Genomic DNA, 25,978 nt, shown 5'->3' with positions numbered 1-25,978 from the left:
GCTCCTAGGCTGTGGAATGGGTTACCTCAATTTATCCGGCAGTGTTCCACTCTTAGAGAGTTTAAACGAAACTTGAAATCGTATTTTTTTATTTTGCCGTTTGATCATACATGAGTGTTGTGCTAGTGGTGTTAACAGGTATTTCCTTTTATGCTTCATTGATTTTAAGGCTTTACTAGTGACTGTGCCATAATGTATTGAATGCGATTTTATGATTATTTAGTCTTGTCCCTTGTACAGCACTGTCGTCAACTTTTGTTGTATTAATATGTGCTTTATAAATAAATCAAACATAAAAATGTATTTGATTCAAGTGGTTTAGTATATGTATTTACTGAAGAGACTCAATCCTTTTTATGTGATAAACAAAGTGAAGTTATTAAACGTAATTTCGGGAGGAGTACACACATCTAATCTTCCAATTAATACCAAGGTATAAAACCAGCAGCTTACCTCTTCCCATTTTTATTTCCTGCAGCATTTGGCCCGTCCAAATCTGCATGACTGACTTCGCTACTCAGTCGCCGGTCTCTCCGCTCCACCACAGCCCAGCACAAAACACCTTGCTCAAGAAGACCTCTTTCCTCCTCCTCCATCTAGATCATCACAGGGCTCGGTCGATCTTCGTAGTGATGCATCGAGGCCTTCATCATCATCAATATTATTGTCATCCTCTTCAGCAGCAAGCCCTTCCGTTCCTCATGTTGAGAAATGGTCCGTCAACACGCTCAGGATACTTCTGCCGCAGTGCCTCGCAATTTTGATACTGCTGCTGCAGTGCTCCGCCAATTTGATACCGCTGCTGCAGTGCTCCGCCAATTTGATACAGCTGCTGCAGTGCTCCGCCAATTTTATACCGTTGATGCAGTGCTCCGCCAATTTTATAACGCTGCTGCAGTGCTCCGCCAATTTAATACCGCTGCTGCAGTGCTCCGCCAATTCGATACCGCTGCTGCAGTGTTGTGCTTCGCTTGATACTGCAGTGCTCCGCTTGATGCTGCAGTGCTCGCTTGATATGATGCTGTAGTGCTCCACTTGATGCTGCCGTGCTCCGCTTGATGCTGCCGTGCTCCGCTTGATGCTGCCGTGCTCCGCTTGATGCTGCAGTGCTCCGCTTGATGCTGCCGTGCTCCGCTTGATGCTGCAGTGCTCCGCTTGATGCTGCAGTGCTCCGCTTGATGCTGCCGTGCTCCGCTTGATGCTGCCGTGCTCCGCTTGATGCTGCCGTGCTCCGCTTGATGCTGCCGTGCTCAGCTTGATGCTGAAGTGCTCCGCTTGATGCTGCCGTGCTCCGCTTGATGCTGCCGTGCTCCGCTTGATGCTGCCGTGCTCCGCTTGATGCTGCCGTGCTCCGCTTGATGCTGCAGTGCTCCTCCAATTTGACACTGCCGCTGCAATGCTCCGCCAATTTGATGCTACCTCTGCAGTGCTCCGCCTGATACTGCCGCTGCAGTGCTCCGCCAATTTGATACTGCCGCTGCAGTGCTCCGCCAATTTGATACTGCTGCTGCAGTGCTCCACCAATTTGATACTGCTGCTGCAGTGCTCCACCAATTTTATACTGCCGCTGCAGTGCTCCGCCAATTTGATACTGCCGCTGCAGTGCTCTGCCTGATACTGCTGCTGCAGTGCTCCACCAATTTGATACTGCCGGTGTTTTGATAGAGATTCGGTGGATGTTCCTTCCTGCTACGCCCCCTTCAGCGACGTCTTCTGTCCACAACGGGCTTCCAAGTTGCCTCCCCATCGGCCATGGGACTGTGCCATCGATCTGCTGCCAGGTGAACCAGTGCCCAAAGGAAAGATCTATCCCCTCTCACTCCCGGAGGAGAAGGCCATGGAGGATTACATCAAGGAAGCGCTGGAGCAAGGTTACATCCGTCCATCTACTTCCCCTGCTGCTTCGAGTTTTTTCTTTGTGGCAAAGAAGGACGGAGGTTTGCGGCCCTGCATAGACTAATGAGCTCTCAACAACATAACCGTCAAGTTCAGGTACCCCCTTCCTCTCGTCCCAGCTGCCCTGGAACATCTCCGTGGTGCCACTGTGTTCACGAAGTTGGACCTCCGCAACGCGCACAACCTCATCCAAATACGTGAGGGGGACGAGTGGAAGACCACCTTTGTCACGCCCACCGGCCACTATGAATACCTTGTGATGCCCTATGGACTCGCCAACGCCCCCTCCGTATTCCAGGTCTACATCGACGACATCCTGATCTACTCCCGGAGCCTGGCCGAACATCGACACCACGTTGCGGAGGTCCTCCAACGCCTGAGGAGCTTCCAGCTCTACCTCAAAGCAGAGAAATGTTCGTTCCATCAGCCCTCAGTGCAGTTTCTCGGCTACAACATCGACCGCAGTGGCATCCGGATGGACGAGGGGAAGGTGGAAGCCATCCGGTCCTGGCCAACCCCCTCCACAGTCAAAGAACTCCAGAGATTCCTCGGCTTTGCCAACTTCGATCGTCGTTTCAACCATCTCTACAGTTCCATCGCCAGACTACTCACCAGTCTCCTACGCAACAAGCCCAAGTCTCTGTCCTGGACCCCATCTGCCACCAAAGCCTTCTAGACCCTCAAGACCGCCTTCATGACCACTCCCCTCCTCATCCACCCTGATCCTGAACTGCCCTTCGTCGTAGAAGTGGATGCCACCACCATAGGAGTGGGAGCGGTCCTTTCACAGCAGCAGGGGAACCCCAGTCGTCTCCATCCATGTGCCTTCTTCTCCCACAAGCCCAACCCGGCGGAGGTGAACTACGACATCGGGAACCGCGAACTCCTCGCCATCAAGCTCGCACTGGAGGAGTGGAGACACTGGCTAGAGGGCGCCAAACACCCCTTCCTAGTACTCACCAACCACAAGAACCTGGGTTATCTCCGAGAGGCAAAACGTCTTAATCCATGCCAAGCTAGATGGGCTCTATTCTTCACACGATTTCACTTCAACATCTATCGACCTGGCGCCAAGAACATCAAGGCGGATGCACTTTCCCGCATCCACAGTCCTGAGTCAGAGTCAGAGGAGACCCCATCATCCCTACCCAGTTATTCGTCGGTCCTATCTCCTGGTCGGAGGAGACCCTGCCCTCTGCCAATGCCTCCACCAACGTGCCGCCGGGTTGTCCTCCGGGCTTGTTCATCCCCCGAGCACAACGCACTCCTCTCATCCACTCCTCCCACACGTCACTGGGCACTGGTCACCCCGGGGTCAATGAAACCCTCTCACTGCTACGTCAACGCTTCTGGTGGCCCCAGATGTCAGAAGGTACGTGCAAGGATGTAGGGAATGTGCTATGTCCAAGAGTCCACGTCACCTACCTGCTGGAAAGCTCCATCCTCTGCCCATTCCCAACCGCCCTTGGTCACACCTAGGGGTGGATTTTATCACGGATCTCCCAGTCTCAGACAATTGTACCTGCGTCCCGAGGATTACCCACTGCCCTGGAAACTGCTGAGTTAATGTTCAATCACATCTTCTGCTATTATGGTATCCCAGAAGACATAGTATCGGACAGGGGTCCCCAGTTCATATCCAAGGTTTGGAAAGCCTTTTTCTCCCTCCTAGGTGTGACCGTCAGCCTCTCGTCTGGATACCATCCCCAAATGAACGGGCAGACGGAACGTAAGATCCAGGAGATTGGCCGTTTCCTCCGTACTTTCTGTCATGGCCACCAGGACTCCTGGAACCAGTTCTTAGGATGGGCAGAGTACACAGAACTCACTCCGTCAGCCTACCACCGGCCTCACCCCGTTTCAGTGCGTGCTCGGCTATCAACCTCCCCTCTTCCAGTGGTCAGGGGAACCTTGGTTGATTACTGGTTCCGGGAGAGTGAGAGGGTCTGGGACTCGGCTCATCATCAACGTCAGCGGGGCCTTCGCAGACGCAGGATGACAGCCGACCTTCGCTGCTCAGAAGCTCCCACGTTCCAGGTTGGCAAAAGGTCTGGCTGTCAACCCAGGACATCAGACTGCATCTGCAGTGCAAGAAGTTGAGTCCCAGATTTGTTGGCCCCTTCACCATCCTGCAGTAGATCAACCCTGTCACGTATAAACTCCAACACGTGGTGGTCAGCTCCAGTGTCTTGTCGACTGGGAGGGGTACGGCCCAGAGGAGCGATCATGGGTACCCAAACACAACATCCTAGACCCTAACCTACTTGAGACCTTCCACTCTTCTCTTCCAGACAGACCGGCGCCTCGGGGTAGAGGTCGACCACCACGGTGTCGGGGCCCTCGGGGGGAGGGGGGGTAATGTCACAAGCACGCCAGGCTCCACCCTCTCCCAGACACAACGCTCACTGTCACCCGAGTACTGATCACACGCACCTGCACTTCATTATCACTGCAATCACCACCTCCACTTAAGCCCCACGCATTCACTCAGTCACTGTCCGGTCTCATTTGCACACGCTCACGCTTATGCTTGCTTCTACGGACTCACCTGTGTTTACCTACCTGTTCTCCCAGTCTCCTGAGTGTCTCCTCGTCCTGTCTCCTGGCTCCTTGTCTCCATCGCTCCATCAACCTGCTCTCCGTGTCACCTGTAACCAGACGTACAGTATTACCATTGACATTCCCATCCCATTGGACTACCTCTTCTGTTACTCACCTCATCTGCTCACAACCTGGTCCTGTTAATAAACTTTGTTTACCCCTGTCATCAGTTCTCCGTGTCCCTTCTGTATTGTAACAGCCATGTCATCTCCTGTCATTGTCACCTGCACTGCCTGCTACATGTTCAGTATATCCTTCTCTGTCAGCGAACAGGGCTTCACATGTCATAAATGTAAGGAGATAGGCTGACGGAGAAAATTTCAGAATTAGAGACACGCATCTAGGCTTTATCTGAGAGTCGTGAGAATGTAACCGCTTTAGATACTGATTTGGATGCGAATAGCTTAGTGAACTCTGTACATTGTTCGGTTCCGGCTGAGCCCGCGCAGCAGGGCAACTGGGTGACTGTGAGACGGCATAGTCGCGGATCTAAAAACCGCTCCTCCGTTCCGATTAGAACATCAAACAGGTTCTCCCCTCTCAGTGACGCACCCACTGAGTATCCTGTTGAAAGTGCCCTAGGCATTGGAGCTTCTATTACACGGAACGTTAAAATAGAGACACCAGCCACCATAGTCACATGTTTACCGGGAGCCAGAGCAAATTTAAAAGTGCTGGCTAAAGCTAATCGTAAATTCTCTAAGATTATTATTCACGTCGGCACTAATAATGTTCGACCTCGCCAGTCGGAGATCACCAAAATAAACATTAAAGAGGTGTGTGAACTCGCAATGTACGATGTCAAATGCAGTTTTTTGCTCCGGTTAACTCCCAGTTAAAAGGAGTGATGAGATACTAAGCAGACTATCATCACTCAATGGCTGGTTGTCTTAAGTGGTGTCTGAAAAATAGCATAGGGTTCATAGACAATTGAAAAAGCTTTTGGGGCAGACCTGACCTGTTGAAGAAGGATGGCATCCATCCTTCTTGACGTGGTGCCGCTCTTCTCTCTAGTAATTTGGCACATAGTCTTAGAGCTAAACCTTGACTGACTAGGGCCCAAGTCAGGAAGCAGACAAACTGGCTAAACCGACCGTCTGCTAGCTGTCTCACCTCACTGAAGTCAGATAAATCCCAACACATAGAGACTCTTTCACCTAGATATTATCACATATGTGTCTGTTCCCCGATTTAGTAAATACAAAAAACCATTTGACAGTAAAAATTTAATTTATATCCAACAAATAAACAATTGATATTATACAGATGAACAAATAATAAAGCTCGGGCTGCTTAATATCCGATCCCTTTTCCCAAAAGCGCTTTTTGTTAATGATATGATTACAGATAATAATCTAGATGTGCTGTGTTAGACAGAAACCTGGCTTAAACCTGACAACTACATTACTTTAAATGAGTCCACCCCCCAAGATTATTGTTATAAACACGAGCCGCGTCTGAAAGGTAAAGGGGGAGGGGTTGCTGTAATTTATAATAATATCTTCAGTATTACTCAGAAGTCTAGTTTCAGATATAATTCCTTTGAAGTTTTGGTGCTTTATGTAATGTTATGTTGTGTAATAGAATTGTATTTTGTTTAAATATTTGTAAATATGTACATTTGTAAATATTTGTTATTTTGCTCTTTTTGAAATCTTCCCATTTGCTGCCATTTGTTATGACATCCGCTTCAAACATTACAATGCTGATGATAAAGTAAATCCATTTCACCAGATAATTACTCCTCAACAGCGACACCATAGAAACATACAGAGATACCGCAAAAACACAAGTTTAAAGACAATATTCTAAAGATGACTGTGCACTTTTTTCTCTACCGCATAACGTCTATACATATGAATATAAATCTTATGCTGAAACTGCATTTTTTTTAAGAAAGCAAAAGAATGTTGAAAAATAAGAGGAAATGAGGTCTGTCAGAAAAAGTTTAATAAAAAGAACACATTTTCCTCCACATTCATCTACTATTATGTGCTATTGCATGCTTGTTTTTTGGGGGTTTTTTGAGTCTGTGGCCCTAAAAAAGTTTTCAGTATTGACAAATGTTCACTGTTTTTGATAAAATTCTAATAGCATCAAATAAAAATTGGTTTGTTGTTGAAAAAGTTCCCGCCCCAGTGTATAAATGTTATATAGCCATGAACAGAATCTCACATATTAGATGTGGTTCAAACTCTTTCTTTGGTAATTAATTTTAGCAAGTCATTGATCAACACGCATTTAAATATGTATTTCACCAAGAATACAACACCACTGATATGTTTTATTAATTGTATGTGAATTTCTATGCACATCTGTGACTTGAGCATGTGATCAGGACTTTTATTTTGTAGTGTGCATATGACGTCATAAGGCTGCGCCACACTCCTGCATCTGTTGTGATTCTGCTGAAGAAAGGTTTGTGTTTTAAGCTTTTAAAGTGTTTAAATCAATGCAAACTGTTCAGGCAATTTTATAGTTTTAAAAAGAACCGTTAAATGAACGTTTGATTATTTTACATGTTGTATTATCTTATGTTAATGAGCGTTATTTTTGTGAGTTAAGCTCATTTGAGTAACAGCGAATGTGCGTCTCATTCTATATATTGTGAATCAGTTTATCATAAACATGAATTCAGTCACTGGCGAGTAGAGATGAGAGAAACTGATTTATTAAACTCAAGAGTCAACTGAATCAATCGCTACACAGAATGATTCACTGAGTCGACTAACCTCAAACGCTGACGGCCAAAACACTGTAAATGCAACGAGAACAACAAACGTAATGACTTCTGCAAACCAACTGCTGTTTTCATGTTTGAAATGTTTTCATATAAGTGTAATCTATATAAGGCTATATAAATGTAGCACAAAATGTCTAAATAGGAACCTACTGTCTAGTTTGTTCTTTTATTAATTTGTAGTGCTAGTTTTGAGTGTTTTTAGTCTAATCAGGTGATTTAAGACCATTAACTCTCTCTGACTGACTCTCTTACTCAGAGATTTAGTTTGCATTTATTTTTGTAATTATTCTTATCTTAAAGATGGCGTTTATTAAAGAGGAGAGTGAAGACGTGAAGATTGAAAAAACATTCGGAGTGAAACATGAAGAAACTGAGGAACAAACAAAGATGACATTTATTAAAGAGGAGAGTGAAGACGTGAAGATTGAAGAAGACCTGAAGATTGAAAATGTATTCAGTTTGAAACATGAAGAAACTGAGGAACAAACAGGTTGGTTTCATTATCAAAGCTGAACTCAGTCATTTGATCCTTATGCAAATGTCCAGCTCTACAGAAATGAGTGATGTTTTTGAAGAGAGTAATTAAATTAAAGCGCTTTTATTTTACATGATGTGGGTCTCCTCATGTGGACAGACATGTAGAGATCAGACAAATACTAATGCTGCCTTCACGCCATGACCTAGACATTTTATTTGTCTGTTTAATCTTTTTAAATGGTCTACGCAGCTTGAATGATGTCTTCATTCTCACAGAACACAATTCGTTTAGAGCTTTTTGGATTCAACCCACTTTATATTTTACTGGTCGACAGTAATTTACAGCTCTCCTATGGTATGTTACAGTAATAATATAATTTTATTTCCTCAACCGATTGCGTTGAAACATTTTAATTTATGAAATGTATACTGTGTAATTTGAGTCCACTACAAAAAAGAATATTTCCTAATATAGAATTAACGAAACACTTCAAAACCCAAACATTTGACTGTAAACCAACTTTTTTTAATGGACCCTTAAATATAGCACACAGGACATGCAGTCCTGTCACAACGCTCCGCTAATGTCCGATTTGTGACCTAATGACTCCTTTGAACGGATTCATTTTGATGACTGGTTAAAACAGCTGATCTGTCCAACACTGAACTCACAAATAATTTACTCAGAACACCTCTGATATGATTATATACCAAAAAAAACAACTATTTTAAATGAAGACAACTGTGTGTTGAGCTTCAGGATATGGCGCTGCACATTTAAGTTTTATTTGCGGCAGTTCGCGCGTCAGCTGAAGAGATACGAGCGACTTGAAACTAGGGCTGGTCCGAATACCATTTTCTGAGCTTCAAAGCTTCGGTAGTAATCAACAGCGAATATTGGAAGCTTTGGAGGGAAGGGGCTGAACATATTATTCTCTCTAATAAAGGTGGGAATCTGGAGAAGTGGTGCGACTCCACCGTCGTTTTGATATTTTATAGTAATAAAAATTATTAGTTCAGTTAGAGAATTAAAAACTGAACGTGCAGCATGAGCCGAACGAGAGTCAGATTTCATTCATCACGAGAGTGAGGAGCTGAATGACAAGATGATCGCGGAAGATTTGGTTTCAAAGCGAAATGTAAAAGCGCCTGTTTAAGGGAGTTTGTCATTAATTTGCACTGTTTTATTTTTGAGTGTCTATAATTCTATTTTCTACAATGTCAAACCAACGCAGCTTAACCCAAAATGCAAGCTCAGGCATGCGCTTCTTCCATATAAGCTTGTGTAGTCGTGCACTCTAGAATCTAGACTGAGAATACTCCGTTCCAGGGAACATTTAGGCTAAGAAGAAGCAAATATATTTATTAAGTATAACTAGGTTGGATTCCTATTCAACTATTGGCTGGGCTATAAGATAATTGTAAAGACAAAAAGGAGTATTGTATTTCGCGAGATTTTATAGTATAATCATATTCATGCACGAATGAGAACCGTTTCGTTTGCTCGTGTTCCAGCGGTTACTCCTCTGTGTGCTATATAAGTTGTCGGTGCTGGTTTAGGTTATTTAAGAAATGTAATTTCACAAGAGAAACATTTTTTAAAGCAACCTACTTCAGTGTAGTTAATGGTACGATAGCATCGCGCTAAACACTGAGAATTTGAATAATTTGTAGCAAATTAGCTCAGAGGGGAAATTAATAATTATTCATAACTCATTATGATTATTCATTATGATTAATTATTCATATTTGAGTCAGTTAATGAGATTAACTTGATGTAGCTACATTAACATTGCAATCAGTCAGTTCATCCTGTGAACACTCAGTATTGATTATTAATTAATTCTAAGAAAATTATATTTTTCATGGCCACAGAAAAAATATTCTTCCTTTGTATTAACATAAGCGCTTAGAGCACATAACAAGATTGATCTTTTAAGGGACAATTTATTTGCAGGCATGGAGTCAGAACCAAACATATATTGTGCACAAACTATACTGTAACTATTGACTCTGCAGAAAGTTGACGACTTCTGCGCACTGTGACCCTCGGCATGCGCTGACCCCGCTCTGTGATTTTATGTGGCCTACCACTTCGTGGCTGTGTTGCTGTTGTTCCCAATTTTTCCCCCACTTTGTTATAATACCACTAACAGTTGAGTGTGGAATATTTAGTAGTGAGGAAATTTCACGAATGGACTTATTGCACAAGGTGTCAACCTATCACAGTACAATGCTTGAGTTCACTGCATGCCTAGTGCTTGATTTATACACATGTGGCCATGAAGTGATTGAACACCTGAATTCAGTGATTTGGAGGGGTGTCCTAATACTTTTATAGTTTATACCTATAAATATAGTGTATTATGATGAACTCTGGAAGTGTGTGTTGCGATCTCCAGGGAAAACTAGGAGAACAAGGGGAGGATGAGTGAATTTCCGTCTGGAAATATCTAAGCTTTATTAATCAATCATGCTTAAAATGAATCAATGTTAAGGCCAGCTGTGGAAAACATAGACGCAACACACACAAAAAAACAGAAAATGATTCTTTGATGAATATAAATTATAGAACAGCATTTATTTGAAACAAAAATAGTTTGTAAAAATATAAATGTCTTTATGGTCTACTTTGACCAATTTCATACAGAAATCTACTCTAAAACAGAGTAATAATCAACATAAATATTCAGGGAAAACAGTTAGACTACATTTTATTTGATGGGGTTGATGAGGGACCTGGGCAATGAGTGGCGGGAACCACTGGTATAAAAGCTGCTAAATGTGTCTGTCGTGTTACGCCATTAAACTGGGGTTAACTTGTATTTGTCTCTGTTCACCTTAGGCCTGATGCCACTGAAAGAGGAGAGTCAAGAATTGAATGTAAAAGAAGAGAAAGATCTCTATGAACAGCATCATGATTTCCTAACTGAAGAAATATCTGTTAGTTGCTCACAGACTAAAAAGACATCCACACGAAAAAGAGCTCAGAAGACAGGAACTACAACTTTCAGCTGCCCTCAGTGTGAGAAGATTTTATCTGATAAAGGAAACCTTCAAAAACACATGAGAGTTCACACTGGAGAGAAACCTTACACCTGCCAACAGTGTTTAAAGAGTTTTTCTGATAAAGGAAACCTTCAAAAACACATGAGAGTTCACACTGGAGAGAAACCTTACACCTGCCAACAATGTGGAAAGAGTTTCACTAATAAAGGGCATCTTAAAGCCCACATGAGAGTTCACACTGGAGAGAAGCCTCACACCTGCCCACAGTGTGGAAGGAGTTTTACTCAAAAAGGAAACCTTGAGAAACACATGAGAGTTCACAATGGAGAGAAGCTTTACACCTGCCAACAGTGTGGAAAGAGTTTCCCTGATAAAAGTAACCTTAAAGTCCACATGACAGTTCACAAGGATTTCACTTGCCAGCAGTGTGGAAAGAGTTTCACTTATAAAGGGCATCTTAAAGCCCACATTAGAATTCACACTGGAGAGAAGCCTTACACCTGCCAACAGTGTGGAAAAAGTTTTAATCAAAGTAACAGCCTTAAATCCCACATGAGAATTCACACTGGAGAGAAGCCTTTCACCTGCCAACAGTGTGGAAAGAGTTTTTCTGCTAAAGGAAACTTTCAAAAACACATGAGAGTTCACACTGGAGAGAAGACTTTCACCTGCCAACAGTGTGGAAAGAGTTTCAATCAAACAGAACATCTTAAAGCCCACATGAGAGTTCACACTGGCGAGAGGCCTTTCACCTGCCAACAGTGTGGAAAGAGTTTTAATCAAATTAACACCCTTAAATCCCACATGAGAATTCACACTGGAGAGAAGCCTTACACCTGCCAACAGTGCGGAAAGAGTTTTACTCAAAAGGGAAACCTTGAGGAACACATGAGAGTTCACACTGGAGAGAAACCTTACACCTGCCAACAGTGTGGGAAAAGTTTCATTCAAAGTAACAGCCTTAAATCCCACATGAGAATTCACACTGGAGAGAAGCCTTTCACCTGTCAACAGTGTGGAAAGAGCTACACTGAAAAAGGAAACTTGGAGAAACACATGAGAGTTCACACTGGAGAGAAGCCTTACACCTGCCAACAATGTGGAAAGAGTTTCACTCTAAACGAAAGCCTTAAATCACACATGAGAATTCACACTGGAGAGAAGCCTTTCACCTGCCAACAGTGTGGGAAAAGTTTTAATCAAAGTAACAGCCTTAAATCCCACATGAGAATTCACACTGGAGAGAAGCCGTTCACCTGCCAACAGTGTGGGAAAAGTTTTACTCAAAAAGGACACCTTGAGAAACACATGAGAGTTCACACTGGAGAGAAGCCTCACACCTGCTAGTAGTGTGGAAACAGTTTCACTCAAAAAGGAAATCTTAATGCCCACATTAGAATTCACACTGGGGACATGCCATTCACTTGTGACCAATGTGGGAGTTTCAGATTTAAAGCAAACCTTAATTTCCCCATGAAGAGTCACTAAAGAGAGAACTGTTTTGTCGTCAGTGTGGAAGGAGTTTCACAGACCGGAATCATCTTAAAGGGTTAGTTCACCCAAAAATGAAAATTCTGTCATTAATTACTCACCCTCATGTCGTTCGACACCCGTAAGAACTCTGTTCATATTCAGAACACAAATGAAGATATTTTTGTTGAAAGCTGATGGCTGAGAAAGGCTTCAGATAGGCCTCCATTGGCATTCAGTACATTTACACTCCCAGGACCCATAAAAGGCACTTAAAACGTCGTTACAAAGTCCATCTCACCACAGTGACTCTACAATAATTTTACGATGCGACGACAATAGTTTTTGTGTGCAAAAAAAAATCAAAATAACACCTTTATCCAACTTGTTCTTGTCTTCCCTGTAGGCCTCCACGACGCATGCGCGAGAATATGATGCAGATCCGGCGTTCGGACACATGACCCAGAAGCGATTTGTTTACAAGCAGAGGAAGACGCGCGTGTCTAAGCTGTTGGATTCTACATTGATCGTGCTTTAGGTCTCGGTGTAGTTCTCAAAATGGGGTTAGAGTGTACATTTCATGGATTCCCGAACCCCGGCGCTACGTCATATTCTCGCGCATGCGTCGTGGAGGCACACATGGAAGACAAGAACAAGTTGGATAAAGGTGTTATTTTGATTTTTTTTTTGCGCACAAAAACTATTGTCGTCGCATCGTAAAATTATTGTAGAGTCACTGTGGTGAGATGGACTTTGTAACAACGTTTTAAGTGTCTTTTATGGATCTTGGAAGTGTGAATGTACTGAATGCCAATGGAGGCCTATCTGAAGCCTTTCTCAGCCATCAGCTTTCAACTAAAATATCTTCATTTGTGTTCCGAATATGAACGGAGGTCTTACGGGTGTCGAACGACATGAGGGTGAGTAATTAATGACAGAATTTTCATTTTTGGGTGAACTAAACCTTTAAGAGGCGCGTAATAACTCACACCAGAGATGGATACACTTGTAACTCATGCTGTGTTGTCTGATTGTGAGCCTGTTCTTTTAGATATTGTATGTAAGCTTAAGCTGACAGTCGCTATTTAAGAAAGTTATTGAGTTGATTGGTCCATTTGTATTAACAATAATTAATTAGAGTCTGCTGTCCGGAATTGTTCCAACTTATTGTAAATATGCTATAGTACATCCTTTGTTGAATAAATTAAACCTAGATAAGAGTGTGCTGTGCAATTACAGACCTATTTCAAAGCTTCCTTTTTTGGCAAAGATTTAGGAGAAAACTGTTTTTAATCAACTTGAATCCTTCTTTAAAGCTGCAGTAGGGAGTTTTTAGAAAACGTTGACTTAGCCTTAAAATTTGAACGAGCACAACTCACAGGTCCCTCCCCCTTGCTCTCGGCTGCACTTCAGCCCTCCCTCCACAGCTCCTTCCCCATCACAACGGAGCCTGCCGTGAACGCACAGGCTAGTAACTAGGCTAGTAGAACGTAGCAGGGCCACCGATGACGGCGGATAAACAGTTATGGCACATTCACTAGTACGGACGAAACATCAACAATATGATTAACATTGACTATGGCCTGCTCATACTTTGACTACAAACTTGGTCCTCAAAACATTACGTATTTTGAAATACATGTAATGTAACTATATGACATTGCACTATTTCTATAAGTAATAAATAGCTAGTAAGATAATATAACGTTAACTAACGTTACAGTATGCAAGTAATTATTCTATCGATATGTAATTCCAAATAAGGTTTGCTAGTACATTATTTCAGCAACATGACAAGCCAGTGAATCAGTAGGTTTCAATAGTTGCTTTGCATAGTGCGTGACATTTTATCTGTAAGTTATGCGGCTAGTCTGGGAGTCAATGGGCTCCGACTCACACCCACAGCGACTTCGAGGAGTCAACGGGCGGGGAGAAGAGGAAGCCGGGATAGGCTACTTACTTGTCAAGCAGAAATCTGGCTAACTCTGCATCGGTTTTTAATCCTTTCAGGACACGTAGCTCCCTCCACCTCGGAAAAGCCGCTCCGATATTTATCCTTGTTTTATTTCGGGCTCAATCTAATTCTTTCTTTTTGTCTTTTTTTATCATTGTCATCTGTCTTTTTCCGTTTACCCGTCTTTATTTTGTGAGCAGGTGCCACTCGAGGAATTGGCGGATTGGATTGTTTGTCCGCCATATGCAAAGCTGCGGCACACCGGTAATCTTGAATTTGAACGCCTGTACGCGCTGTGCATGAGAAGGGTGTGATCAGCGCGCACACAAGCTTGATTGACACTGCTAAGACACTCCTCCTGGCTCTGATTGGTTGTTTCTTACTGGGAGCGGTGTATTTCTGCAAATGGCAGTAGGACCACTGGCAGGAGCCAGAGGAGCTTGATTTTTTCACAGATTATCTGTCTCATATTCTACTGTCAGGACATAATGACAGGTGTAACAAATATGTAAAAAATACATTTTTACAAAAGTTACCAACTGCAGCTTTAATGATAATACTATAGGTGAAGCTTTTCAGTCGGGGTTTACATTTACATTACATTTTACATTTAGTCATTTAGCAGACGCTTTTATCCAAAGCGACTTACAAATGAGAGCAATAGAAGCAGCTAGAGGAGTCAAGGGCAACAATATCAACAATATGCAAGTGCTGTAACAAGTCTCAGTTAATCTAGCACAGAACAGAATTTTTTTTTTCTTTTCTTTTTTAAAATAAATTAGACAGATAGACAATGAATAGAATGATAAGTGCTATTCTCGATCGGTCAGGTGTTGCTGGAAAAGATGTGTCTTTAGACGTTTTTTGAAAATGGCTACAGACTCGGCCGCACAAATTGAGATAGGCAGGTCATTCCACCAGGCGGGAACGGTCCAGGAAAAGGTCCGTGACAGTGATTTCATGCCTCTCTGGTATGGCACCACAAGGCGTCGTTCACTGGCAAAACGTAAGCTCCTGGAGGGTGTGTAAGTCTGATTATAAGTGTGTGGAGGGTGTGTAAGTCTAAATATTGGTGCAGAGCCAGTGGATGTTTTGAAGGCGAGCACCAGTGCCTTGAATTTAATGCGAGCGGCTATTGGTAGCCAGTGCAGACTGATGAAGAGAGGCGTGACGTGTGCTCTCTTCGGCTCATTAAAGACCAACCTCGCCGCTGCATTCTGGATCAGTTGCAAGGGTTTGATAGTGCATGCCAGAAGGCCCCAGTCTGGAGAGAACAAGAGCTTGTACCAGTAGTTGTGTGGCATGATCTTATAGGAAGGGTCTAATCTTCCTAATGTTGAATAGTGCAAATCGGCAGGACCGGGTTGTTGCAGTAATGCGGTCAGTGAATTTTAGCTGATCATCAATCACAACCCCAAGGTTCCTGGCTGTCCTGGACGGAGTTATGGTTGATGATCCTAGCTGAATGGAGAGATTGTGATGCAGTGCTGGTTTGGCTGAGACCACAAGCAGTTCTGTCTTTGCAAGGTTGAGTTGCAGGTGATGTTCCTTGGTTTAAAAAACAACACAGCATAGAATCTGCATGATTGAAAGTATTTAATGACATTTTATGGCCACTGACCATGGCGACGTGACCTTACTTCTGCTATTAGATCTTTCAGTAGTGTTTGATACAATTGACCATAATATTTTGATCTCACATAAAAATTGCAGCAGGGCAACTGGGTGCCTGTGAGACATCATAGTCGTGGATCTTCCGTTCCAATTAGAACAACAAACCGGTTCTCCCCTCTCAGTGACGCACCCACTGAGTATCCTGTTGAAAGTGCCCTAGTCATTGGCGATTCTATTACACGGAACGTAATAGAGACACCAGCCACCATAGTCACATGTTTACCGGGAGCCAGAGCGCCTGACATCAAAGTAAATTTGAAAGTGCTGGCTAATGCTAATCGTATATTCTCTAAGATTATTATTCACATCGGCACTAATGATGTTCGACTTCGCCAGTCAGAGATCACCAAAATTAACATTAAAGAGGTGTGTGAACTCGCTAGTACGATGTCAAATGCAGTTTTTTGCTCCGGTCCGCTCCCTGTTAAAAGGAGTGATGAGATACTAAGCAGACTATCATCACTCAATGGCTGGTTGTCTTAAGTGGTGTCTGAAAAATAGCATAGGGTTCATAGATAATTGAAAAAGCTTTTGGGGCAGACCTGATCTGTTGAAGAAGGATGGCATCCATCCTTCTTGGGGTGGTGCTGCTCTTCTGTCTTCTGTATAGTCTTAGAGCTAAACCTTGACTCACTAGGGCCCAGGTCAGGAAGCAGACAAACTGGCTAAACCGACCATCTGCTAGCTGTCTCACGTCACTGAAGGCAGATAAATCAGAACACATAGAGACTCTTTCACCTAGATATTATCACATAGAGACTGTGTCAGTTCCCCGAATTAGTAAATACAAAAAAATCATCAAAACCATTTAACAGTAAAAATGTAATTGATGTCCAACAAATAAACAACAGATATAATACAGATGAACAAATAATAAAGCTTGGGCTTCTGAATATCTGATCCCTTTCCCCAAAAGCACTTATTGTTAATGATAGCACATCTAGATTATTATCTGTAATGATGTGTTTGACAGGAACCTGGCTAAAATCTGACGTCTACATTACTTTAAATGAGTCCACCCCCCAAGATTATTGTTATAAACACGAGCCGCGTCTGAAAGGTAAAGGGGGAGGAGTTGCTGTAATTTGTAATAATATCTTCAGTATTACTCAGAAGTCTAGTTTCAGATATAATTCCTTTGAAGTTTTGGTGCTTTATGTAACGTTATGTTGTGTCATTTAATTGTATTTTGTTTATGAATGTAACGCTTCTTTTAAAATCTTTTAATTTGCTGCCATTTGTTATGATATCCAAGTACCACCATAATGACCAACATTAAAATACAGTAGCGTGGTAGGCCTAACTATTCAGCTACATCTCTGCACAGTTAAAAAACGAGGCAGTTTATTCCTATCCTAATAAGGATGTTAATTGTTGTCAACCACTTTAACATTGTAAATACACAGTTTGTACATTAACACTGCACTGTGCTTACATTTAAATAAAATAATTAACTAATGATTAAATAAAAATGTATTGTACCTAAAAGTTAAATTAAAACTGTACTGTACTGTACTTAAATATGAAAAAAAGTATTGGGTTTTAACTTTACTTTTTAGTGATTCATCTGCGTACCACTAGAGGCAGCCTGAGTACCACTACTAGTACCACTACCACTACTTTGAGAACCACTGGTCTATACATATGAATATAAATCTTGTGCTGAAACTGCATTTTTTTAAGAAAGAAAGAAAATGTTGAAGAATAAGAGGAACTGAGGTCTGTCAGAAAAAGTTTAATAAAAAGAACACATTTTCCACCACATTCATCTACTATTATGTGCTATTGCATGCTTGTTTTTGTTTTTTTTGAGTCTGTGGCCCTAAAAAAGTTTTCAGTATTGACAAATGTTCACTGTTTTTGATAAAACTCTAATAGCATCAAATAAAAATTGGTTTGTTGTTGAAAAAGTTCCGCCCCCGTGTATAAATGTTATATAGCCATGAACAGAATCTCACATATTAGATGTGGTTCAAACTCTTTCTTTGGAAATTATTTTTAGCAAATCATTGATCAACACGCATTTAAATATGTATTTCACCAAGAATCCAACACCGCTGATATATGTTTTATTTATTGTGTGTGAAATTCTATGCACATCTGTGACTTGAGCATGTGATCAGGACTTTTATTTTGTAGTGTACATGTGACGTCATAAGGCTGCGCCACACTCCTGCATCTGTTGTGATTCTGCTGAAGAAAGGTTTGTGTTTTAAGCATTTAAAGTGTTTAAATCAATGCAAACTGTTCAGGCAATTTTATAGTTTTAACAAGAACCCTTAAATTAATGTTTGATCATTGAATGTATTTGCAGTACTTTATCTTACATTAATTAACAATGGTTTTGAATATTTTTTGTGAGTTAAGATGTCTCATTTCTGTCTATATATCTTGGATCAGTTTATTATAAACATGAATTCAGTCACTGGCGAGTAGAGATGAGAGATACTAGGGGTGTGCATTGGCACTGCCCTCACAATTCGATTCGATTACGATTCACCAGGTAACGATTCGATTCAATTCGATTCTACGATGCATTGCGATGCATCAAAATTCTACTGCACACAACAAGGCAAATTTTTTATCAGTCATGAGGCAATACAAGCAGTCAGATATTGAACAACAGATTGTATTGGCTGCTATGTGTGTATTATCACTCTCCTGTATCTTTGACATAAATGTCATTAAATAAAATAAAATTGAATGGTACAGGGTATTGGATATGGCATTTTCAAACCTGAAAAAGAAAACATAAATCATTGCTTTCAGTGCTTTGAATGAGAAATGTTTCTCTTCTCTCTGCTTTAGAACCATTTGAAATTATATAGAGCAATAATAACCAACTAAGCCAACTTTTTCCAGCAGTGAACATAAGTGGGTTTTTTTTACACACAGTAAAAAGCTTTAAGACAGGGCACTTCATGAACTCCTGTGCAAATATTAATCCGTAATTACAGTCACACTATTGTAACAACAACCACCACCCAGGCACCCAGCAATAAAAATATTCAGTGCAACACACACAGTAACGTTGACACTAGGGACTCGTCAATTCTCGTGCTTGATTTTAGTGTGGCAGGCGCGTTAGCAGGGCGTAAGCAGCGCATATTTTTTTCGGCGCCCATGTTAACAGATTAGAGCATTCACATCGCACACAGAGGCGGCACGGCAGCGCATCACAGGAGCAGAAGCAGCAGTGCCGCGATCGTTTCGGCGCCGAGTCTATTTTTGCCGCGCTGCTCACGCTGATTTAAAGCCACAGTGGATTGTTCTTGATCAAAACTGACCAGATTAACATGGAAAATTATAAATTTCACCATGAAATCATGTAGTGAAGTGCCCCGTGTGTTTCACAATCACCATATGACATCCAGAGCTGTTAAAAAAAAATAAAACACAACACTGCCAGAAGTTTTTGCCCAAACTTCAAAAGCCTGTTTAAATGATTAAAACTAGAAGCATATATTCACTTTAATGTTAACTTACATTTATCATGTGAACTACTTATATACAACAAGTTATATGCATGTGTGTTAGTTTGGGACAGAGGGGAACGCGGTCGCATTTTCTGCCCATCATAAATCAAAGCACGAGACAGACGGGGCTCGGAGGAGAAGACCGGAAAATGTGACATAATGTACAATATTTGTCTGTATTTGCAATATCTGCAAACGCTGCCAGTGTGAATCCACAATGGGGGCGCGGGCTCCGGCTCTCCATACCCACCGCTCCGTGTGCGGTGTGAAGCCGGCGTCAGAATCCGAAATGTGCCCAGATGTCCGCTTTCCAAGCTTTGGGTGCGTTTTTAATTACCCGTCTATCGCGGTCATCTCCCTCCGCCTCAGCCATCTTGATTGTTGTTGTTATGACCTTTGAAGTAATTGAAACTTCACAACTTTATTGTCCAACTCAAGTCCAGAAAATAAACGGTGACATAATCGATTATGGCACTTTGCCGCATCGATGCTGAATCGTGCATGCCCCGCATTGCGATGCATCGCTGAATCGATTATTGTTGACACCACTAAGCGATACTGAGCTTTTAAACTCAAGAGTCAACCAAATCAATCGCTACACAGAATGATTCACTGAATCGACTCACTCGAATCACCTCAAACACTGATGAACAAAATTCTGTAAATGCCATTTGAACACACAAACGTTTATAATGACTTCTGCAAACCAACTGCTAATGTTTTCATTGAAGTATAATCTATTTAATGCTTTATAAATGTAGCATAAAATGTCTAAATAGGAACCTACTGTCTAGTTTGTGTTCTTGTATTAATTTGTAGTGCTAGTTTTGAGTGTTTTTAGTCTAATCAGTTGATTTAAGTCCATTAACTCTCTCTGACCGACTCTCTTACTCAGAGATTTAGTTTGCATTTATTTTTGTAATTATTCTTATCTTAAAGATGACGTTTATTAAAGAGGAGAGTGAAGACGTGAAGATTGAAGAAACATTGAGAGTGAAACATGAAGAAACTGAGGAACAAACAAAGATGGCGTTCATTAAAGAGGAGAGTGAAGACGTGAAGATTGAAGAAGACCTGAAGATTGAAAATGTATTCAGTTTGAAACATGAAGAAACTGAGGAACAAACGAAGATGACATTTATTAAAGAGGAGAGTGAAGACGTGAAGATTGAAGAAACATTGAGAGTGAAACATGAAGAAACTGAGGAACAAACAAAGATGGCGTTTATTAAAGAGGAGAGTGACGACGTGAAGATTGAAGAAGACCTGAAGATTGAAAATGTATTCAGTTTGAAACATGAAGAAACTGAGGAACAAACAGGTTGGTTTCATTCTCAAAGCTGATCTCAGTCATTTGATCCTTATTCAAATGTCCATCTCTACAGAACTGAGTGATGTTTTTGAAGAGAGTAATTAAATGAAAGTGCTTTTATTTTACATGATGTGGGTCTCCTCATGTGGACAGACATGTAGAGATCAGACAAATACTAATGCTGTCTTCATGCCATGACCTAGACATTTTATTTGTCTGTTTAATCTTTTTAAATGGTCTATGCAGCTTGAATGATGTTGTCTTCATTCTCACATAACACAATTCGTTTAGAGCTTTTTGGATTCAACCCACTTTATATTTTACTGGTTGACAGTAATTTACAGCTCTCCTATGGTATGTTACAGTAATAATATAATTTCATTTCCTCAACCGATTGCGTCGAAACATTTGAATTTATGAAATGGATACAGTGTCATTTGAGTCCACTACAAAAAATAATATTTCTTAATATAGAATTAACGAAACACTTCAAAACCCAAACATTTGACTGTAAACCAACTTTTTTTAATGGACCCTTAAATATAGCACACAGGACATGCAGTCCTGTCACAACGCTCCGCTAATGTCCGATTTGTGACCTAAAGACTCCTTTGAACGGATTCATTTTGATGACTGGTTAAAACAGCTGATCTGTCCAAGACTGAACTCACAAATCATTTACTCAGAACACCTCTGATATGATTATATACAACAACAAAAAATTTTTTTTTAAATGAAGACAACTGTGTGTTGAGCTTCAGGATGTGACGCTGAACATTTAAGTTTTATTTGCGGCAGTTCGCGCGTCAGCTGAAGAGATACGAGCGACTTGAAACTAGGGCTGGTCCGAATACCATTTTCTGAGCTTCGAAGCTTCGGTAGTAATCAACAGCGAATATTGGAAGCTTTGGAGGGAAGGGGCTGAACACATTTTTCTCTCGAATAAAAGCAGGAATCTGCAGAAGTGGCGCGCCTCACGCGGGCAGGGCTAATATGCTCCAAGAATGGACACTGACGTAGTGACACAAAACACACCAGTCTGTTATGGCCCAGTGACAAGCTCCTATATTTCGCAGGAGATTCATTTAGATTGATAATAACGGGTAATAGGCTTGCTGTGATAGTCGGTGTTAAAAAAAGGAGTATTGTATTTCGCCAGATTTTATAGTATAAACATATTCAAGCGTGAATGAGAACCATTTCGTTTGCTCGCTTTCCAGCGGTTACTCCTCTGTGAGCTGTATAAGTTGTCGGCACTGGTTTATGTTATTTAAGAAATATAGAAACTGTCGTGTGTAACAGGCTATGTGTTACTTGTTTTTTTTATTGTATTTTCATTTTCTATTACCCAAAGATATGTCAAGTGTAATACCACTAGGAGCCGCTTGAGGGCGCTAGTGTGTAATTGTTACAGGATATCAGCCGGGTAATCAACGAGCAAGTCAGTTCGTTTGGTAGAGGGAAACCGTATGGTTGAACTAAAGCCGCGTTTCCACCGAAATTACCCGGAACAATTTGTACCAGGAACTTTTTTTACAGGAACTTTTTTCCCCCCAGACTGCAAGCAGCACTGCTTTTGGTAGTTATGTATTGTTTTAATAAAGAGGTCATTAACAAAACGGAGGAAAAGAGACGAGCACTGATACTAATGTGTATTCTGAAAGCTCGTAAAGCTAGAATTAAAATAAGACAACGTATGTTATTATCAGCTATTACGGACATTGACCGTGAGACGGCTGAGACGAACGCGCGCCATCAGACAGAAAGAGCAAGACTGATATTTACTGAACGCAGAGCGAACCTCGCAAGACTTTTTAAAAATGCCGGTTGAAATAAAATGCTGCGTGAAATCAACCAATCAGCATGTTCAGTGCCCAAGTCCCACCCCCGAAAGTTCCCGAACTTTGAAAACATACTACCTCGGGAGCAGGGCCGTTTGGAGGGGGAAATATTTACCCGGAACTTCATTTAGACCCTGGTTCCTGCGGTCGAAACACACTGAGTACCCCCCCAAAGTTCCTAGTTCTTGGGGAAAGTTCCTGCGGTGGAAACGCGGCTTAACGCTACCTGCCTATTCGTTTGAAGTCCTAGTTTGAGAACTCTTAGAGTTATGCTCAATCGTGAGTATATGACTGTGCTAATGTTTTGATGTATTTTTTTAATGAATAACGATTAATGGTAGATATTTTGCTTTCTCTTGTAGAAAGGACTTTCTTTGCTGCTTTCTTATATTTCAGTTGTTCATCATTGGCTACTTGTGACGATGGTTTTACTGTGTTCGTTATTGAGCATAGTTTGGAGGCACGGTGTGTTGCTTGGAAGTAGGAAACTGAGTATTACCACGCGTAGCGTAGCAAGGCTGCGACTCATGGCCTTTATCAGCACGCATTGACTTCACTTACCTCTCACTGGATTATGGGATTATAACATTGCATCGCTCTCAAATAACCTTGTGGATGCATCTCATCATCATTTCAGCTCACCTAAAGACAGGACTTAACAGGACGATAAGTTTCATTATACTTTATTGACTCATTTGCACAAAGACAAAGACTGCTCTATTGGTATATTGTTTATTTGTTTTGTGATAATTATATATACATCTATATCTATGCACTGGTGAGAATAAAAGAAAAAGCAAGAATATTTGGTTGATGAAGTGTTGATAATTTTCAGTACCATTCGAACCCCTCAGTGTAACAGCTTTTAACCCTCAGAGACCTAAGGGTATTTTTACAATTAATTTTCCGCCTGGTGTTATTTACTAAAAAAGCTTGTAAAACATCAACCCTGTTGTGCACAGACAATTGACACACCTCTTTTTTTTCAAGACAAGCTGCACTGTCAGTATATTTGTGTTGCATTGATGTCACCTGAATGTAAAATAAGTTATGGGACCATTAAGACAAATGAAAACATAAAACGGAAATTGAATCACTCAAATATTTATTGAAAACACACACAAATAAATAAAAGCTAAGCATATTTCCTCTGGAAAACAGTTTGTTCAAGTCTTTGGAGTCCTGGAACTCAGGAATAAACATGATAACTTATACAGAACCAAAACTATTTACATTTTTCCAAAAAAAGTCCAGGCGCTTTTGGCCTCTTTGGATTTTGAATATTTACTGGTGCCAAGCCTCAAAACAGTTCCTATCAGGAACTTCTCCTCAAACTTTCTTCTCAAACTTTTTCCTCAAACTTTCTCCACAAAACTGCAGCGCGTCTCTCTCTCTCTCTCTCTCTCTCTCTCTCTCTCCTCAACACTAGCCATGCGTCTATCTCTCCACAATAACAGAGCTGTGGTTCGCGTAATGACGCACACCAACGTGGATGACGGATCAGCCTGTCATTGGTCAAACCCTCATCCAAAATGGCAGCTAGCATCGCGCTAGCGGCAAAAATGACGGAAAATTTATAAATTATGGACATCAAGTGGATATATCTTGGATGTAAGCGTTTTGATTTATTGCTGAACAACTCCAAAAAGATGCACATGTTCCAGGCTGGATAGAAAACCTTCTGTAAAGGCTACAAAGACACCAAAGACACCCCCGTGATGGCTAGCTCGTTAGCTTTCTGCTGGAAAAAACGGTAAGAAAATCGATAAAAGTTTCATGAAATAATATAGATATTTATCGGAGGTGCCGTATGACGTCGTGGGCGATGCCGTCGGGCTCTGAGGGTTAAAGAAAAAGGGAGGTGTTGCAGAATGGCGCCCGAACAGGGACTCCTAAAAAATTCAAAGAATTTTGCCATTAAACTGGGGTTAACTTGTATTTGTCTCTGTTCACCTTAGGCCTGATGCCACTGAAAGAGGAGAGTCGAGAATTGAATGAAAAGGAAGAGAAAGATCTCTATGAACAGCATCATGATTTCATAACTGAAGAAAAATATGTTAGTTGCTCACAGACTAAAAAGACATCCACACGAAAAAGAGCTCAGAAGACAGGAACTAGAACTTTCAGCTGCCCTCAGTGTGAGAAGAGTTTCAATCAACATGGACATCTTAAAGCCCACATGAGAGTTCACACTGGAGAGAGGCCTTTCACCTGCCAACAGTGTGGAAAGAGTTTCAATCAACATGGACATCTTAAAGCCCACATGAGAGTTCACACTGGAGAGAAGCCTTTCACCTGCCAACAGTGTGGAAAGAGTTTTAGTCATAAAGGAAACCGTGAGGAACACATGAGAGTTCACACTGGAGAGAAGCCTCTCACATGCCAACAGTGTGGAAAGAGTTTTACTCATAAAGGAAACCTTGAGGAACACATGAGAGTTCACACTGGAGAGAAGCCTCACACCTGCCAACAGTGTGGAAAGAGCTTTTCTGCTAAAGGAAGCCTTCAGAAACACATGAGAATTCACAATGGAGAGAAGCCTTTCACCTGCCAACAGTGTGGAAAGAGTTTCAATCAACATGGAGACCTTAAAGCCCACATGAGAGTTCACACTGGAGAGAAGCCTTATACCTGCCAACAGTGTGGAAAGAGTTTTAATCAAAGTAACAGCCTTAAATCCCACATGAGAATTCACACTGGAGAGAAGCCTTTCACCTGCCAACAGTGTGGAAAGAGTTTTTCTAATAAAGGAAACTTTCAAAAACACATGAGAGTTCACAGAGTTTACACTGGAGAGAAGCCTTATACCTGCCGACAGTGTGGAAAGAGTTTCAATCAACATGGAGACCTTAAAGTCCACATAAGAATTCACACTGGTGAGAATCCCCACACCTGCCAACAGTGTGGAAAGAGTTTTTCTAATAAAGGAAACCTTCAAAAACACATGAGAGTTCACACTGGAGAGAAGCCTTTCACCTGCCAACAGTGTGGAAAGAGTTTCACTCAAGCAGAGAGTCTTAAATCCCACATGAGAGTTCACACTGGAGAGAAGCCTCACACCTGCCAACAGTGTGGGAAAAGTTTTACTCAAAAAGGAAACCTTCAAAAACACAAGAGAGTTCACACTGGAGAGAAGCCTTACACCTGCCAACAATGTGGAAAGAGTTTCACTCAAGCAGAGAATCTTAAATCCCACATGAGAATTCACACTGGAGAGAAGCCTTCCACCTGCCAGTAGTGTGGAAACAGTTTCACTCAGAAAGGAAACCTTAATACCCACATGAGAATTCACACTGGGGACATGCCACTTGTGACCAGTGTGGGAAGAGTTTCAGATTTAAAGCAAACCTTAATTTCCACACGAGGAGTCTCTAAAGAGAGAACTGTTTTGTCGTCGGTGTGGAAGGAGTTTCACAGACCGGAATCATCTTAAGAGGCGTGTAATAACTCACACCAGAGAGAAGCCTTTCATGTGCCATCGTGTGGAAAGAGTTTCAGATTTAAAGGAAACCTTCAGACGCACAT

This window comes from Gobio gobio (genome assembly GCF_949357685.1).
Source record: "Gobio gobio genome assembly, chromosome: 5".
NCBI classification, from domain to species: Eukaryota; Metazoa; Chordata; class Actinopteri; order Cypriniformes; family Gobionidae; genus Gobio; species Gobio gobio.
This window is presented reverse-complemented; position numbering follows the sequence as displayed.